This window comes from Stomoxys calcitrans, chromosome 2, assembly GCF_963082655.1.
Source record: "Stomoxys calcitrans chromosome 2, idStoCalc2.1, whole genome shotgun sequence".
In the NCBI taxonomy this organism is placed as follows: domain Eukaryota; kingdom Metazoa; phylum Arthropoda; class Insecta; order Diptera; family Muscidae; genus Stomoxys; species Stomoxys calcitrans.
The window spans coordinates 133,153,104-133,166,759 of NC_081553.1; the positions used below are offsets into that span (position 1 = coordinate 133,153,104).

At 36.8% G+C, this 13,656-nt stretch overlaps 1 protein-coding gene across 1 annotated transcript in view; it reads right to left on the minus strand.

The window, feature by feature from the left end:
• The window catches only part of LOC106096085 (pituitary homeobox homolog Ptx1), a 123,604-nt gene that overhangs the window by 42,470 nt on the left and 67,478 nt on the right, over nucleotides 1-13,656 (minus strand). The window lies entirely within an intron of this gene.

Genomic DNA, 13,656 nt, shown 5'->3' on the forward strand with positions numbered 1-13,656 from the left:
CTATTAAATGGCTCATAAAAGGATTTATGGCCATTTATACGCCGTTGTAGTATTTTTTTTTTTTTGCAACTATTACGTCTCTTACGAGTCTTCTTAAAGAGGGGCCCAAGAAAGTGGTTTTCTTTTTTTCTCTTATGGCTAACACAAAATCTTTCCTCTTCTCTGAATGCAATTTCAATAATAGCCATCCTTTAGAGAACCATAATGCCTTGGACTTGTGGCAAGTTTACTGAAAATGGTTTTGCGTCTGTTTTAACTGTTACTGTTTTTTTAAAAGAGTCTATATGGGTAAAAAAGAGATTGCCAATATGGATTATTTGTGTGTCTTGGCAGGGTGTTATTAATATAAAGCACAAAACACTATTTTTTGTGAATCAGAAATAACATTAAATGTGAGAAATGTAGTAAAAGAATAAAAAATTTATAAATAGAAGAAAAACCTTATAAAATTTTTCTTTTAAGACTGTATATAAAAATTTGAACTATAACTCAATTGGTTTATAAAAAACTACAAGCCGAACCGGGCCCGCTCCGCTGCGCCTTCTTTAACTCTCTAATATCATTTTAGGATGGGGACACTTCGCCCTGAATGCGGATATCGAATTCGTGCCATTGTAGACTATGACGCTGAACGGGTTCGAATCCTGGCGAGAACATCGGACAAAGCTGTGTTTATCCCCTCTTAATGTTGGCGACATTTGCAAGGTACCATGCATGGTCATTTAAAAAATTTTCCCCAAAGAGGTGTCGCACTGCGGCACGCCGTTCGAACTCGGTTATAAAAGAGGTCTCTTATCGTTGAGTTTAAACTTGAATCGGAAAGCACTCATTGATGTGTGAGAATTTGCCCCTTTCCCCCCTAAGGTTCTCATTAGGGGAAACATTTCGATTCAAATATGGATATCAAAGTTGTGCTGCACTTCCAAATCCCTTTTATTTGAGCCCCATATTGCCATGGCCGGTAAATATGAACGGTATAAAGGGTGTTTTGGGGCTGGCCGGCCACCGGCTCAGAAAATAGATATCAAATTCGATCTTTATTCCCACCGGAAAAGAAGTTCAGTTTAGGGGGTGCTTCAGGGCGTACCCCAAAACAGTTGACTCCGAAAATGGATATCAAATTCGATTTCAACATTTCCATATTGAAACGAACGTCCAATATGTCAAATTTTGATACCATATTCGTATTCTACTCTCAAATACCTATCATTTGATAACTATATTGTCCCGATCGGTTCACTTTTGATTTTGGGTTGTGTTTTTGGCATAAGAGGGAGGGTCCGTCCCCGTTCCGATACCGAAAAATTATATAACCTATGTTTCCTTTTAGACCAACCTACACAGCATGAGAAAATTTCAGGAAATCAGTTCTGCCGTCTTCAGTCTATACGGAACAAACAACCCGAGTCCTATATATCCGTGATTGGCTAATGTGCCCATTTTGGGCGTTTTTTTCATTTGATACCCATATTGTCCCGATCTGTCCACTTTTATTTTTGGGTAATACTTTTGGGGTAAGGGGCAGGGTCCGCCCCCTCCCGACCCGGGTCGGTCTGCATGTCAGTTGAAGGGGTTTTTGGCGGCCCCCTAAAATTAGAAATCAGCTACATTTCAGTTTTACGATTTTTTCTGAGTAGGGCGGTTCCACAGACACTTCTTCCCAAATTGTACTCCAATGAGTTTGCTCTATTGAGTGCCTTGTTGTCTAAATGGAGGTGGTGCGGTCCCTAGACACATGGAGCCGAATTCGAATACCGAGTACCTTTCAATTACGTACCACTTTTCCCCGATCCGTGGGGTTTAAGGGGTGGGGGGTTTGGGGATTTTAGAGTAGATGGGAATTTTTCATTTGAGTTCAACATCGTTCCTATCGGCCCACAGTGTACAGTGCTCTAAATACTATAAGTAATCTCAAAAATTAAAATATAAGTCAGAAATTCTGTGCTACTAACAAAAACCATAATTATTTTATATAACTCGCAGCAAAGTTGGTTCAGGTCCAGTATTGTGTCCCCATCTAGGTGCAAAGTTGGTTCATGTCTAGTATTGTGTCCCCGCCTAAGTGCGAGTTTCTGTTAGCCGCGAAAACAGGGAAATGACATAGGAAATGCTCCAACATCTCACCATCTTGACCACATGTTCCACACATACTATAACCGATTTTGCATAAGTGATCTCGTAGTTTTATGTGCACTGTCAAAATACCAAAAACTATACTGACCTCCTTTTCCTTTCAGTAATAGCCTCGACTTTTCACGATCCAGATCTTCCTATAAGATGTTCGTCGTCCTACCGACCGTTTTGCTTTTCCACAGCGTTATATGCGTTCATCGCCCAAGCCTTTTCTCGGATTGCGTCGGCCCAAAAGGCTTGGGATAAACTATGTTTATTGACGGCAACCCTCTGGCACTCACTGCCAAAACGTCTACTCTATCATTTCCCTTTACTCCGTTATGGCCCTGCATCCAGATAATGCGGATCGTACCAACTTCAAAGAAGGTATTAATTTCCTTCTTGCACTTGAAGATTGTTCGTGAACTAACCGTCCTGGTTGTTATTGCCATGATGGACAGTTTACAAACAAACTGTGCCGAAGTGCAGTTTAGAGAGAAGTTTTACATGGCACAGTACCTCACAAATGTTGCCAGCATTAGGAGGGAAAAACCACAGTTGAAAATTTTTTCTGATAGTCTCGCCAGGATTCGAACCCAGGCGTTCAACGTCATAGGCGGACATTCTTACCTCTGCGCTCCGCTGGCCTCCATGGATGGATGGACAGTTTATTGTCCATAAAGATGTTCACTCTCGATGTCCTCGCGTTAATACCACACCACCCCACGCATTCCGCAATCGCCCGCTTCTCCATCTGCAGGACCGTATTATGATTAGTCATTCTAAAACACATCTCAGTTTTCAATGTAGACCACCAGACCCACTCTGTTCTCTAGCTTTGATCCATCAATCAATGTGCCACTGGCAGCAATGCCTCGCACTCAATTTCAAATTCCATCTCAGACATCGAAAAAATTTTCCATGCCTTTGTGGTTTCCTATCGTTGCCGCGATTATGGCCGATGATATGGCCTGCTCCTTTCCTCTATCCGCATTTGCTGCCTCGCACTTAATCTTTATGTCTATAGGTCGGATATCTAGTATAGTCTCCAGTGCTCTAGTGGGCGTGGTCCTTATTGCTCCATCTATGCCAAAACAAAATGTTCTCAAAACCAGTTGTATTATCCTTACGTTGCACTTTTTCTCCATCGAAGTCCACCAAACAACTGAGACGTAAGTAATTATTAGTCTAATCACCTTTCTGTAGAGCCAGGGGACTATCCTCGGATTCAGCCCCAAATTCGTCTAAACTATGATCAACATTTGTGAGCTTTCTTGGTACGCTACTGAATGTGACACTTCCAATTCAGTTTTCTGTCCAAGATCACTGCTAAGTATTTTATCGTGTCAGATAGCGAAATCGTTATGTTGAGGAAACGTGTTGCGTCAATTCAAAGTGTCTTGCCTAAGTCTCCGAATTTTGTCCAGTTGGTTTTCAGTTTATTATGGAAGCTTGCTGATACGGGGCTGATCGCGCTGTTCTACACCAAATGTAGCGATTGTCCGAGAAGAAGTGCTCGTAGATTAGATTTTTCGAACATATTGTCACATCTTAAACCTCCTTCCTTATCCAATTAACAACGGTAGTGGTGTTACCAATATTAAGTGTAATTAGTTCGTTGGTACTCAAGAGTTCTGCCAGGGCTTGGCTTCGCTTATTAATGTTGGTACTTCCACACAATAGGTGGTGGGAGTTCACATTGCACCAAATGGCCCAAATAGTAAAGTTCATTGGATTAGCATCTGGATTGGAATTGGTCGGCCACTTTGTGGACGAAAGGAAGTGCGAAACATTATTTTTTGCTTTTATCAGTTTCCAAAATGTTTCCCTGATCATAAGTCGCCTTTAATTTGACGATAGGATCGAGGCAAACAAACACGATGCTGGGAAACCTTTGCTCTTTCGAGTCTAACTTTGTTTTCTTTGATGTAAGATCCTTTGGTGAGATCCTTTACCTTTTTAGAACTTGTAAGACTTTTTAAAAGGGATTCATACATTGTTTTTGAAATAAACCTTTTATGAATCACCTGTGGGTTAAAATATCCCACAAAAATATTCCTATCAGTTATATTACCGAACACACATTTTATATTTAATGAAAAGTTACAAGGCAACTTATTCCTCATATTTACAAAATTTACCAAACAAAAAATGGTATATTCCATGCTTCGAGAATACAAGGAATTTATGAAGAAGTCAGTCTTAATCTTAGCACATTCGAATAAGGAGGAATTCAAATCACGAGCAATATTCCATGTATTAATTCTTTCAAATACTATGTCAGAATGGAATGAAAATATACAATTTGCCAAAAAGCCCATTAGTATCTCAGTCAAACTAAATGGATAAAATGACAGTTCTTTGAAGAATTTGTCTGGCTTATTTTTCAAAAATTTTTATGAACTATCATGACATTTAGATACCCTTTTTACATAAAACCATATTATTCGGTTAACCGTTTTGTAAAGCCCCATTAAAATGGTTACAACAAATGCGTAGCGTAGCTGAAAAGCTTTTTCCAGCGCTCCTTTCACCCTGGGTGTCGTTAATAAAATTATGGTCAAGTGTGCAATTTATTAACTTCATTAAATGTTAATATGTACAGAGCCAAGGAATGAACCATTTATCAATTTTCAAAATAATTTTCTTAAAATTGTCATAAATTTAAAGTGCGGCAAATCTGCTTTGCAGCCAACTATGGCAGAAAAAACAAATGTAAACATTTGCTCCCATAGGTCGGTCGGTCCCTTAAGTGGCCATCTTAATTTCTTTGAATTGTTTTTCAAAAAAAAAAAAAAAAAACAGAAATATATTGCTGGTGATAATTCATGTTTGGATGACATTTTTATGTGACATTATACCCAGAAGACTTTTTCAATAAATTTTTATTGATTTTCGAAAATATGCTAAACATTTGGCCGTTAGTCTTCCATTCGTCCGGGTGGCAAATGTGTCTACTTTTCCCCACTGTTCTGGTAGTAGCGTGTAATTTTCTATACCAAATGCCTCTTTAAAAGTTGCATATTTGACACTCCACAGGTTGGCTGTGTCATCATTAGTGTCAAACTGTGGCATGTGTCATTGCTGGGAAATTGTTGCTTCTTCAAGTGTTTTCACATCAAGTGGTGAGGATTGGTTTCCCCTTCATGTCTTCTAGAATAGAGGCTAGATGAGAGTGTTGTATATTAAAAGCAAGGTGTGGGCTGGTGTTTCATTTCCCTCGACATAGACTCTTTAGGTAATTTTATGAGTTCTTATTTGTTTGTGGTTGTAAAACAATCATTTGAAGAAACAGCACACAACTAACAGCCGGTCCTTAGGGAATTGTGGCTATGATAAGTAATTGAAGTAATTAGCTGTGTTTCAATTGCATTCATCATATAATATCATTTTATAGCACATCTTCTGTGTGTGTGTCCCGCACTAGCAGTTAGAAGGAGTTCCAGAAGGAGTACCAGACAGCTTCCCATTTCTTTGAGAATCTGTCTGGTTTAGCGGATGTAAACATTCGCATGCTATTGAGCTTTTTATAACGATCTGGATAGATCAACGCTAGGAACTAGAAGGCATCTTCCTTCTTCTGTTCCTGTGGTATTACAATGGACGAAAACGTCTAAGTGAGTCTGATGGCAGAATGCCACTTAAACCTAACCTATGAAATGAAACCCGAAATTGAAGATTTTGGTAAATTTATTTACTTCTGCAGATTTTCATATACACTATTAAGGATGATTTCGGTTTGCAATTTTTAATATTTAATTTTCATGATTAAAGCCTTTAACTTTTCATCCAAACAACTATCAAACGAACCATAGGTCGAAGATAATACGTACACATTCGTCAAGTGGAACTATAAGATATATAAGCAATTAAATAGCGACATGTCGCTGCATCATTATAGATTTCACTTAAAATAATTATTTGATGATTATTTGTTCCTCACTCATTTATCGAGTTCTTTGTGCGGTGTCTCTTTTTAGGCAAACAAAGAATAATGAATGAGAATTGTTATGCTATTGGAGCTATATCAAGTTATAGTTCGATTCTAACCATAAATGAATTGAATGCTGACCATTGTAGAAGTCATTGTGTAATATTTCAGTTCATTCGGATAAGAATTGCGCCTTATAGGGGCTCAAGAAGCAAAATCGGGAGATCGGCTTATATGGGAGCTGTATTAAGCTATTGATCGATTCAGACCATATTGGACACGTATGTTGAAGGTCATGTTGATGCCGTTCCACAATATTTCTGCCAAATCGGATAAGAATTGCGCACACTAAAGGCTCAAGAAGTCAAGATTCAAGATCGATTTATATGACAGCTATTCCAGGTTATTAACCGATTTAAACCGTACTTTGCACAGTTGTTGGAAGTGATACCAAAACACCACGTGACAAATTACGGCCAAATCGCATAAGAATTGCATCCTCTAAAAGCTGAAGAAACCAAGATCCCAGATCGGTTTATATAGCAGCTATATCAGATTATATCCGACTTCAACCATATTTAGCACAGTTGTTGGAAGTGATACCAAAACACCATTTGCAAAATTTCAGTCCAATCGGATGAGAATTGCGCCCTCTAAAGGCTCAAGATGTCAAGACGGTTTATATGGTAGCGGTTTATATGGTAGCTATATCAGCTTATGTACCGATTTGATACTTAGCACAGTTATTGGAAGTCATAACAAAACACCTCATGTACAATTTCAGCCAAATCGGATAAGAATTGCGCGCTCTACTGGCTCAAAAAATCAAAATCCAAGATCGGTTTATATGACAGCTATACGAGATTATGAACCAATTTCAATCATACTTAACATAGTTGTTGGAAATGAAACCAAAACACTACGTCATATCGGACGAGAATTGTGCCCTCTAGAGGCTCAAGAAGTCAAGACTCAAGATCGGTTTATATGGCAGGTATATGAAAACATGGACCGATTTGGCCTATTTACAATCCCAACCGGTCTACACTCGTAAAAAGTTTTTGTGCAAAATTTCAAGCATTAGCTTTACTCCTTCGAAAGTTAGTGTGACGCACTTGCACTGCCGAAAGCTTCAAACCGTCTTGGGCAAGTGCGAGATATAATGCCGCTAGACCAAGCGCTTTTGAAAGCTGGACAGACAGTTTATTCTTTAAAATATTGACGGATATTCCTTAAAATGGAGGCCACCGTAGCGCAGAGGTTAGCATGTCCGCCTATGACGCTGAACGCCTGAGTTCGAATCCTGGCGAGACCATCAGAAAAAAATTTCAGCGGTGGTTTTCCCCTCCTAATGCTGGCAACGTTTGTGAGGTAAAATGCCATGTAAAACTTCTCTCCGAAGAGGTGTCGCACTGCGGTACGCCGTTCGGACTCGGCTATAAAAAGGAGGCCCCTTATCATTGAGCTTAAACTTGAATCGGACTGCACTCATTGATAGGTGAGATGTTTGCCCCTGTTCCTTAGTGGCATGTTCATGGGCAAAATTTGTATTTCTTGTTGTTGTATTCCTTAAAATATTAACTTTCCACACAAATAATGGCTAATTTTCTATTGTGCATATTGCAAAACTGACCTTTGATGAACTCAATGTGATTCTGCATGAAACTACAGTAAAGACAACCCTTTGGAAGCCACAAAATATTGATGGCCCTTTTTAAAAGTTTTATGACAAAAACTATTATCACCTTTCACTATAAAATGTGAACAATGGCCATAAAACGTTTCTGGTTTAGAATAAAACACAATACTTGATTTAAAATAAAGATATATAGAGGAACACGACATGTTTTCAAACAACTAATATTATGAAATTTTAAATTCTTATTACATTTTCTTTTTTTTGAAAAATTCCATCTTTCACAACAAACGCAAATATTTGGGAAAGAAATTTTTACGACTTTTACAAAAAAAAAAAAAGATTTAAACATAAAATTGACAAATTCTTGGGTGCCCTCAATATCGACCGGGTTACGGTCGATGATTTGATATTTTCCTTCTCTTGTCTGAGAGCATCTGCTAACTATAAAAATATTTATTTTAAGAGCAAGACGAGGGGGAAATTTGCTTTTCTGATGACACAAAACAACATTCTCGAACATATCAGTTTGAGGAAAAGTCACGTACTGTTATTTTTTGTTTTTTTAAAGACACCAGAAAAAAAACACAAAATTATTTTTTAAAAAAAAATAACAGGTAGTCTGTCATGATTGAGATACATGAACATACATGTATGTTATCACTTATTATAGTTTGTTTCTAAACTAAACCAATTTACATACTTTTTGCCATTCAATTTCTTTTCTTTCTTTCATTGAAAAAGAAAAAAGTGTCATAAATCTCTTGGCGCGTTACCACCTACTGTCAAAAATTACAATTATCATTGTCAAAGTAGAGGATTACAGCAGCATTAAATGGCATTAGCTAATAGCTGTCAACCAACTGTCAGTTGGGCAGAATGACAGACATAACGCCTCTTTTTTCTACCGAGTGTGTTATTGTTTAAAGGAAAGGAGACCTTGGGCCCTGTAAAAGGATATACATTTTCAAATTGTTTGCTTTTTGATTTTGATTTTGTTTTTTTTTTTTTTTTTTTTTTTTTCATTTAAAATGCCAAACCTCCCATACAGCGAATGAACGGAACGTATGCACATTTCTCAGGAAATCCAACAAAATTATAACCAACCACCATTTTTGCTACCACAGTCAACTGCAATTCATTCATGATTTCTGAGAGCGTCATTCTTTCCTGTTTTCCCATTGCCCTTAAACAACAGAATGGCCTGTTACATTTAGGGGTGAATGCCAGTAAGTAGCAACCTGGCTATACCACTATTAATCATTTTCTTTTTTGCTGAATTTAAGGCAAGCTACCACAGAAACTATTACTTTTTGACTGAAATTGACTTTATAACTTGGTCGCTATGTGCGTAAATGGTGTATCCCAAAGAAGAAGGGAGCGAGCATTGGGCTAAATAATGAAATTCCCAAAATTAAATACAATATAAATTTCAATGTCATTGTTGGCCCTGGGTGCGAGCGTGTGTGTTCTCTTTATTTGCTGGCCCACAAAGCAAACAGCGAAGACAAATAATCCTTAAATGGGATAAAGATTCATTTGCCTCGTAACCACAATGCCACTTATTCGCATTAAGTCAGATGCAGAAGGAGCAACAGCAGCAGCAGCATCAGTGGCTTCAATAGAAAGAATAGACAATAAACGATTCAATGCAACTTTTCGTTATTGTTGTGACTATTTGTCAGTTTTTATGGACAGAAAATCAAACAAGGTGACACACGACACTCGGCCCTTAAATCAAAGAAGAAAGGCTACTAAGCAAACAAAGAGGAAAAACAAAAAAGGTGTGGGTTCCAGCATCCATGTATGGCTGGACTGTTCATCTAAAGTCAACAAGCAAATGTTAAATATACAAATAAAAAACCTAGGATTTCACAGAAATGGACAAGGGACTAAACAAAAAGCAAAGTTTTCGAAGCAATAGATTTAAAAAACGCCTCATAGTTCAGAAAAAATAACTACAAATGGGCTAAGTTCTTACTTGTATTTTAATTACAGATGTCCAATTCGTAATAGACGGTACGATCCATGTGTCACACTCAGAGAAATGTGTTAGTAAAAGCACCAAAAATGTTTGATAAAACAAGAGAAAGTCTGCTGAAAATCTGACAAAAATGGAGCAAACATTTTCTGCTGTTTTCTGATGTACAAAAGTTTAAACTAGACTAAAAATTCAAAAAATATCTCAAACATTTTTATGCAGCATCTTATCTATTGTTGTTAGAGGTTATAACGTACATTTTGATCTAATTTCTTACAATTTGATTATTTTTTAACAATTAAAATAAGACAGACATTGCCGTTGTCTTAGTGTTCGAAGCAATCAATACAACTTCCAACAGATGAACAAAATCATGTGTAGTACGGAAGAAGTGTAATTTGATACAGATAGAATGTCTGTCAATACACAGAGATATATGCATTGGAAAAAGTACAGCTAATAAGCAGGGTTGTAGAGCTTGGTCAATGTGGTAATTGTATTATAGATGCGATTTCGCTATTAAAACGTTTCAAATACAAGATACCAACGCACGGCCCTTGAAGCCATCACACCTAATATGGTTGAAAAGTCTTCTAACCAAAGACGAAGCTCGTCGCATAGTGGTTGGTGTGTGTTGCTATCTTTGGCTTTCCTTTTCCAGGAAAGAGAAACAAACAAAAATTCGCCCTAATTCGGCAAAAAACTAGAAAAATTTATAAAAAATTTCAAGTTTTTTTTTTAGCCAAATCGGATAATAACTGCGCACTTTAGAAGCTCAAGAAGTCAAGATCCCAGATCGGTTTATAAGGCAGCTATATCAGGTTATAGACCGATTTGAACCATTCTCAATACAGTCGTTGGAAGTCAAAACAAAAACGTCTTGCAAAATTTCAGCAAAATGGGATATGAATTGCTCCCTGTAGAGGCTCAAGATGTCAAGACCCCGGATCGGTTTATATGGGAGCTATACCAGGATATGGACCGATTTCAACCATATTTGGCACAGTTGTTGAAAGTCATAACAAAACACCTCATGCTAAATTTCAGCTTAATCGGATATTAATTTTGCCTTCTTGTGGGTCAAGAAATCAAGACCCCATATCGGTTTATATGGCAGCTATATCAAAACATGGACCGATTTGAACCAAATTTAGAGCAGATTTTGGAAGTGATACCAAAACGCCACATGGACGGACGGACAGACAGACGGACGGACATGGCTAGTTCGACTTAAAATATACACTTTACGGGTTCTTAGACGAATATTACAAACAGAATGACGAAATTAGTATACTCCCACCCTATGGTGGAGGGTATAAAAAAGCTAAACATTTTCCAATACTTTTCTTGAAAGATGTTTATGCTTTTTTGTTTACGTTTGACATGTTCTATTTATAGGCACATAGAAAGTGTGTAACTTAAAATAACACTTGGCCATAAAATGGGAAGGAGCTTTGTAGAACGGATCATGTGATTCTGCTGTTTTCCTTCTATAAAATCAGCTGTTTTCAGTGAATTGGCGAACGAATCGAGTAATTTTTTCCAATCAATTTTAAATGGAAATAAAAACTTTTTTAGACCTATTAGCTATGTTACGACTGTCCGTTTTTGAAAAAGTCTAGCCGCTCAAAATTTCGATAAATACTTTGTTATTAATGATCAAAATATGAATATTTCGATAAATACTTTCTATATATAGAAAATAAAACACCCACAATAGTAGTTTTTCGACTACCTTTTCAAATTTCTAGATGCAATTCTTATTCTTTTTAATGATCAAAATATGCATATTGAGGGCATAACGATTTCTTTAGCATCGAGATGGCACTATATGCAGCACATTTTTCACAAAAAGTTTAATGTAACATTTACATATTATCAATTAAATTTTTAATTGATCTAATTAAAAAAAAATAATTCGATATTTTAAAAATTCCAATCATTTCTTTTTATTTTATCAATTAAAAAATTAATTGAAAATTTCAAAAATGTATAGTATTTTTAATTGAAAACCTATTGAAAAAAATAGTCTTAATTATGCTCCAAGATTTGGTGAAAATTTTAAAATTCTACATTATAATATTTTGTAGTGTTAAAACTGTTAATTTGTCCATGGCAACTCCATTAAGAACCAGTAACAGGATGTTTCTCTCAAATCAAAGTGCAGTCCGATTTACAGTTTTATTGATTAATAATAAAACTTCTCCACATCGTACAGATGTTTAACTTGGCTGAATACTTCATAAATGTCACCAGCACGAAATAGAGAGGGTAACTACCGCCGAACATTCTTTCTGATTTTATCGCCAGGATTTTAACTCCGCTAATCTTTGCCCCACAGTGGCCTTGGTTGTAGATCCGAAAAAATTCTCGCTTTTGTTGTTGTTCTACAACTAAAAATCCCAAAACTAATAATGAGTTTGCTGTCATTATTTCTCACCGACATATCTGTCAATTCATTCCTCCCTCTAAATTGCAAAGGCATCATATGCACATATGTGCCATTTTTTTCTCTAACTGAATGGGTGCGAAAAATGTGCCATTTCTCTGCTTGCCACCGAATCGATAACTATTTTGACAGTTCAAAATAAACTGTCTTTCATTTGTCGATAACAAATGATTTGTTTTCTTTACTTTGGCAACAGATTTAAATGCTGTTGCTGAAGGAAAGGATGCTCCGTTGCTTTCGGAAAAGGGTTGTTTGCTGTATAGTGAAAGGATTGTTGGTATCATTTAGTCAAAGGGTTCTTTCGCTTTCATTATCTTTTCGTTAAGTTTCAATTTCACACTCCATTCGGTTTCATAAATGATGTGGTGAAATTATGATTTTAGCAGGTGTAGGTATAATAAAACAGATATAGAGAGGGAACCAAAACAATTTGTAAAAGAAAAGACTAAATTGTTTTCAATACGAGCTGAAAAATAGAATGGCAACTCTGTGCATTTCTTAAGATAGAGTTACATACCACGCGCAGCACTTATGCGTGCTCAAGCAATCAAATGCGCCCACATGCGTTCTGTGGGTTGAGTTACATACAATGCGCCTTTTGCTTCAAGGAATTTCTAAAAATCAGCTTATTTATGTAATTTCCAAAGTTTATTTCTATGGAAATTGTGCTTTAGTATTAAAATCATAAAAACATATTTCTAATTTACGCACGGCAAAACAATTTTTGAATAGTAAACATATTTAAACCGTGTGTTTTGCGCAATGAAACTCGTTCAAAGTTGAGAGTTGGTTAACTTATTCCGTCAGATGCGACGGTGCATTTGATGTGTAACTCACACAATACAAACCAACCTGTGTTATTATACCCACCACCGAAGGATGGGGGTATATTCATTTTATCATTCCGTTTTCAACACATCGAAATATCCATTTCCGACCCTATATAGTATATATATTCTTGATCAGCGTAAAACTCTAAGATGAATTAGCCATGTCCGTCCGTCTGTCTGTTGAAATCACGCTACGGTCTTTAAAAATATTGAGCTGAAAATTTGCATAGATTCTCTTTTTGGTCCATAAGCTGGTTAAGATCAAAGATGGGCTACATAGGACTATATCTTGATATATCCCCATATAGACCGATCCGCCGATTTAGAGTATTAGTCCCATAAAAGCCACATTTATAATCCGATTTTGCTGAAATTTGGGACAGTGAGTTATGTAAGGCCCTTCGATATATTTTTTCAATTTGGTCCAGATTTGGATATAGCTGTCATATAGACCGATCCCCCGATTTAGGGTCTTAGGCCAATAAAAGCCAAATTTATCATCTAATTTTGCTGAAATTTGAGACAGTGAGTTGTGTTAGCCTCTTCGACATTCTTCGTCAATTTGGCCTAGATCGGTCTAGATTTGGATATAGCCCCCATATAGACCGATTTAGGGTATTAGGCCCATAAAAGCCACATTTATTATCCGATTTTGCCTAAATTTGGGACAGTTAGTTGTGTTAGGCCCTTCGATATATTTTTTTAATTTGGCGCAGA